Raw genomic sequence first — 6,568 nt, 5'->3', positions numbered from 1 at the left:
AACTCAGAACTCAGAACTCAGAAATTTTATTGTAAACCACACTGTTGTGTTTGTACAAGGGGGGAGTAGAGTTTCCATTCAATGTATACTCTCTCACAAACAAGTAAGAACAAGTGCATAATACAGTGCTAAGGGTTGGAACATAGCGATCGAAAATCATTTACACACATTCATTTTAGCCTAGCAGTTGCTGTCGATGCCTGAATGCATAAAATGTATACCGGGAGAGTGCCCACAACCTACTTTTGTTTTGTGTTAGTAGTATCTGCATTGACGAGTTTTCTAGTTGACCGATTTCAAAGACATTTCCTAGGTAAGTTTCTCTTATATCAGAGTATACTGGACACTTAAAAAGAAAGTGGTGCTCGTTTTCGTGAGGGTATCTGCAAAGTGGGCAAACATGGGAACCGTTTGCAGAATATCTCTGTTTGTTGCACATCAGGGGTGAAACCCCAAGTCTGAGTTTTGTGAACACTTTTTGGATATATGGAGTCTATTTGGTCAAGGTACTTTTCTCTTCCAAAGTCAGGTTTTAAACAATTTGTATGTGTCATACCTCTCACTGTCTTCTAGCTTACTATGCCAGTTCTGGTTAAAGCAGTCTTTTAGGCGTTGTTGAAAAGCCTTGATAAAGTGTTTTTCGTTGCCGGACATAGCCGTACGTCCACACATGTCCAAACCCATTTTCACATAGGAGGTTTCTGACCCTAGCGGACCAATTGTCTGTCCCTCTGTCTGCCATGTTCCTCATCATCACATGGGCCATTTTTACATATCTGAGAGAGAGGGAGAGAGAGGGAGAGAGATAGGGAGAGAGAGAAGAGAGAGAGAGAGAGAGAGAGAGAGAGACGAGAGAGAGAGATAGAGAGAGAGAGAGAGAGAGACGCAGACGCAGATAATTTATTCAATAGGCCATAGCCCCTTATGAATGGGTGTGAACAAACGGTTCACGTTGCAAATAATATAACTCATCAGGTGCAGAAAAGGTACAACATAATAACATAATAATCGCACAACACTACAGAATAAAACATATATTACACGGTCTTTAACTACGAGGTTACAACATCTCTTAATTTCAAGGCTTTATACAAATACAGGGATACATTTCTGATAACAGTTTCTTGAGGTGAGGCCAGGAGCAAGCTAAGTCTAAAAGTGCTTGGGGTTTTATAATATTTCAATGGGATAATTTTTTCTCTTAATCTGTTTAAGTATGGGCAACATAAAACAAAATGGATTTCATCTTCTTGCTTTTCTTTACAAAGGGGACACATCAACTGATCGGCATTATGTTTTTTATATCGGTTAGAATGCACAGCAATTTCTGAAATACCTAATCGAAACCTAGTCATAATAAACTTTAGATGTCTATCCATATTCAACAAAAGATAGGGTTTAATGTCATGTACAGTACAAAATGTCCGATAAACAGCAAATCTATCACTATTTTGTACATGATAATCCCACTCTTGCCATCTGCAATCGACCAACCTTTTCCTAAAAAGACACACAGACAGAGAGTGAGATAAAAAAAATAAAAGAATAAAAGAAAGAGGGGGAGCATGAGAGAGAGAGAGAGAGTCGGAGTCGGAGTCGGAAATTTTATTTGTTAGGCCTCCGGCCCATAACAAGACTGGTGACACATAATACAAGCGCTTTCTATAAACCGAAGCATGCACGATCGCGCAAAGTTCTCGCTACTGGAAGTCCGATAGAGAGTCCACTGCATTTGTCAGAGTCAGAGATACCTTGACTCCCACTGCACACCCATACCATTCATCATAACATCATGATTTGATCAGTCATTCAGTCTTTTGTTTTCTTCCCTGTGGTGACAGATATTGTGTGACGGCCCTTTTCAGCATTACATTCCAAGAATGAAAACATCACGGTGTTTGAAACTGTTCATCCTAAGTAAAAGCGGACTGCACTATTCTCAGATCTTCTTCCAGTTCTTCTTTGTACAACTCAGCGTACCGATCTTTGCTGATCGGGGGCAATGTCCGAAGACACGACATGGCATGTTTCTGAATCTTGGTCATGCTGTCTGACTGATCGAAGAACCAGCGTTTACGATCTGTGTTGAAATCATACATGAGCACAACATCATCACTTTTGCAGTACAAACTCTGGGTGCCAATATGTTGTTCAAATACAACAGTATCATTTCTTCTTCTATCGCGGAGAAGTCTTTGTTTACGGCGGTCTCTCAGTTCACTAGCCAGCAGCTTGATGTGTCTGATGTCAATACCTCTTTCAGACGTTATCTTTTCCATGTGTTCAAGACTCTCACTGTTGTCGTCTGTCTGATTTACCGCACTATCATGCGAACAGTCTTTGGTCTGCCAACCACTTGCGCCCAAACACATGGTGTCGTCTCTATTGTTTACATGTTCCTCTCCACTGCGCCTAGTGTCAGTGGCAGGCGGTGGGTCTGTCTCACGTGCAGAGCGTGGCGTGTCAACACAGGAATGTGTACTGTCATGTTGTGACAGATGCATGAACTCAGGGGTGGCTAAAAATAGACAGCATGGCGAAGTATGCCTACTGTCAACAATGTTATCACTTGCCTTATTTTCTTGTTCCTGTATTTTGTTTGTTTCTGTGGAGCACTGTGTCACAATGTTTTCTGTTCTTGTTTCGTCAGTCCGTGAAGTAGCACGCCTGTCTTCTGCCCTTTTCTTGTCGCGGCGTATCTGTGACGGGGGTTTGCGTCTCCACGCGCCCACTGGTAATGTCGGCTCGCCATCTTGTTGATCTGCGGAGTTGAAGCGAAGCACGACGACAGGTTTGTCGCCTTCGTCTGTCACCTTCCAGGAGATAAGAGCGTGGTCCGCGATAATGGTGGTCAGAATAGACTCCACAGTTTTAGGTTGGCCTAAAACTGACATCTTAGTGGCTGTTGTTGCTGAAAAAGTTGAACTTTTGTCACAGCAAATGTGTCCGTGTCTTGCCACAGCGACCACCGGAAGCAGACCGGACAGAGAGAGAGTGAAATAATGGTCATAATCATTGCACTATAGAACTACCGCGCCCAACACCGAAGCGCTCATATACCTTGTTCTGTGTATAATTATATCGCTCTGACAACAAACTACCCCGATGGTAATTACAGGCACCGGTGCTAGCAGCGAACTAATTAACACAATCGCTTACTGCGTTCAACCACTGCGTCCAATTACTCTACTGCAGTAACGTGATGTAATGCACTGCTTTTGGGGGTTTGTTTCTATCTGCTTGCACCAATCTCATGCCGAGTTTGATGGCCGCTTAGGACCGAACAACTCGTTTTTCCCAAATGAAAAACAGCCGATGCATCATCATTAATTTGACAGAAAAACACGTCGACATTTCACGATTTTAGGCGTATCTTCAATTAGGACACGACAGAGGAATTACACAAAACGATAATGTAACCTTTATCAACGTCAAACGTTAACAAACACAAAGCTGATTGAAAGCCTCGCCCATAAAGCCAGACTCCTTTAATGGTGTATTTTCTTACGTGAAAGTAATGTTTTCTGCCGACAGATACAGCTGTTTTCTTACCTCCAAAACAACTTATTTTTGCGCAGTCTATTTTCTTTGCCAACACAAGAAACGTATTGTTTTGCCAAAACACAAGTTAAGGCGTGTTATGCACGTCAGACGATGTTGTCGCATTGTCAGAAAAAAAGACACGGACAAAGCAAGATCAGAAACAACTCCCTTATTTCAATCATCTGATTTTGATAGGTTTCCCACTTGTGGAAGTGAATCCATTATTACACCCCCGGTATAGGAGTGTGTATAGGATTCGGTCGATGGGTTGTTTGTTTGTTTGTTGTTTGTGTGTGTGTTTGTGTTCGCATATAGATCTCAAGAATGAACGGACCGATCGTCACCAAACTTGGTGAACAAGGTTCTATACATTCCTGAGACGGTCCTTACAAAAATTGGGACCAGTCGAACACACGGTTAGGGAGTTATTGGTGGATTAAGATTCTACAACGACTTATAGAGAAACATATTCATGGTCAAAGGGAAATAACCTTCTCAGTTGGTGGCAGTGAGAATGGGTGCAGTGAGAATGGTTATTTCCCTTTGACCAACGGGGGTGTTTTTCCTACCTCGAAGGAATTTCTTGTTTTGTTATTTTTCTTGTGTGTTTGTTTTATTTCGTTTTTCGTTTCTTGGATTTGTTTTTGATGATGAGTTGCGTGGAAGTTGGTGTAGCATTAAGGCGTGGGCTTTGGGGTGGGGAGATCTCTTTCAGCTGAACACAATATGTGACCCTCCACCACGAAATGAGTCGCATGTCACCTCGCGCGGTTCTGCGCTTGGCTTAATATAAGTCCGGGGAGTGTCTGGTAACAGTGTGAGGGTCACCTTAGTCACAGGCTTATAACTCAAACAGTTTTCGCTCTTTTCTAAAACGGTTTTCACCACTGGATAGAGCATAAACAACTCTTAAAGAAAATGTACAAATATGAAAATCATGCAAAGGTGACTTGCGACTCATTTCGTGGTGGAGAGTCACATATGTACAGTTCTTCCCGCATGTACGTACAGGAACACATCGTACATGAACACAGTCATCCCCTTGATGCCAGTTCCTGTCGGGAAATGGCAATCACATTCTTGCGGGAGATGCACAGTGACAAACCAAAACAAGTTTTCTTTAACTGGCCACACTGAAGGAATGCATACTCATCGGTGGAATAGTTGTGTGAATGTTTTGACTTGTTATATCTTTAGAATCAAAAAAGCAAGAAAGGTAGGTTGTTGGAACGTTTGTTATTGATAAAACAATACGTTACAGTCACAAATATATCGACCCAACGGCCTTTAAAGTGCACAGACAAACAATTTGTAACAGGAACTTAGCTTGGTCGATTTTATATCTTTATTCTATATTATCCTTGCAGTACCTTTCTGAACTCCTGCACATAATTATACACCCCACCACGCACACTCAGATCATCCGCTGACACCAGGCTATAACAAGTTGAGCGCTTCAACAGGAAGCAGCACGGAGCAAGAACCTTCTGTTGTGCTGCACCACCACTCTGGAACTCTCTTCCTTTCTCTGTCAGACACTGCACCACTCTCAGCTCTTTCAAACAACAGTTGAACACTTTTTTGTTCACACAAATATTACACCAACCAGGCCTGATGTCTTTTCCATTCCATTTCTGCACGTACTCCTCTCCCACAAAGTTGGCCTGATTGTTGAAAGTGTTCGCTGGGTTTGTGTGAAAAAAAGTGTGTATAGCATATAATTATGAATGTATGGTTAATTGTCCTATGTAGGTTGGAAATTTAATTGTTCTATTTCTTTTGTAAAGGGCCTAGAGCGTAATGCAGGCACGCCTGATGGTGATTATTGAACACTGCAATTACTTTACCTCAATTAGACACATCATTTATAAGTAATGTGGCCAATTGGCAGGTCAAACGACGTCACTACAACATTGGCCTAGTTATACTGTTTATGTGCTTCAGTATAAATTATGCAGGTGTAGGTTTGCTCAGGTGCAGTGTGTTTCAGATAGTTAAAATGGCGATCACATTTACATTTATGTACCACGCCTGAATTTCTCTATGAGATAATAAAGTATTCTTATTCTTATTCTTATTATCTTTAATGGAATCTGATTGATGAGGCAAACGTAGTTGTGAGTATACAATTACAATGAGACAAACACTAGAAATACATGTATTGCCCATTAAACCGATTTTATTTAAATGAAAATTGTTCTTTGACGCATCTGCAGCTGCCAACGTCTTTCTATTTTTGCTGTGTATGTGTGAACCTGTGTATGAGATATTGTGACTTTGCTTGTGTCTGTGTAAGGTCCTAGACACACCCACAGTAGCAAACTGCCTCAGCTGGAACACGCTCTACACAACATCAAGAGCCTGAGGACAGTACTGCAATGGATCCCCTCCCACTGTGGTGTACAAGGAAACGAAGAGGCGGACAGGATGGCAAAGCTGGGTGCAGAAGATGAGCAAGAGAACAACCCTGTGAGCCTGACAGAGATGAAGACCATCATTAAGTCTCTGCACAGGACACCCCAGCCACAGGACAGCTACCACCTGCTATCCAGACCACAGCAAGTGGTCATCTTCCGCCTGAGAACGGGACACAACAGACTTAACCAGCATCTCCACGGGAAGCTGCATGTTGTGCCCTCCCCCATGTGTTCTTGTGGAGAAGCAGAGCAGGACACGGCCCACATCCTACGAGACTGCAGGAACCACCAGGTGCTGAGAGAGGAAATCTGGCCATTGCCGGAGTCCCTGCACAACAAACTGTACGGGCCAGTGGCTGCGCTGCAGAAGACCACTAATTATATCTCAAGATCTGGACTCCAAGTGTGATCGGCGATCGAAAAGAAGAAGACACACCCACAGTAGCATACACCACACATTAATATATCCACATAGTCACTCCTTTGTCCTTCGCGAAACACAAAGGCTACCCCCATAACTGAACATCAACTGATATCAACTAATCAATCAATCATAACCAGTTGAGTATTCCCGAAGGCCGCAGCACGTGGAGGAAAACCCACCACTG

The sequence above is a fragment of the Littorina saxatilis genome, linkage group LG12 (assembly GCF_037325665.1).
Source record: "Littorina saxatilis isolate snail1 linkage group LG12, US_GU_Lsax_2.0, whole genome shotgun sequence".
NCBI classification, from domain to species: Eukaryota; Metazoa; Mollusca; class Gastropoda; order Littorinimorpha; family Littorinidae; genus Littorina; species Littorina saxatilis.
This window is presented reverse-complemented; position numbering follows the sequence as displayed.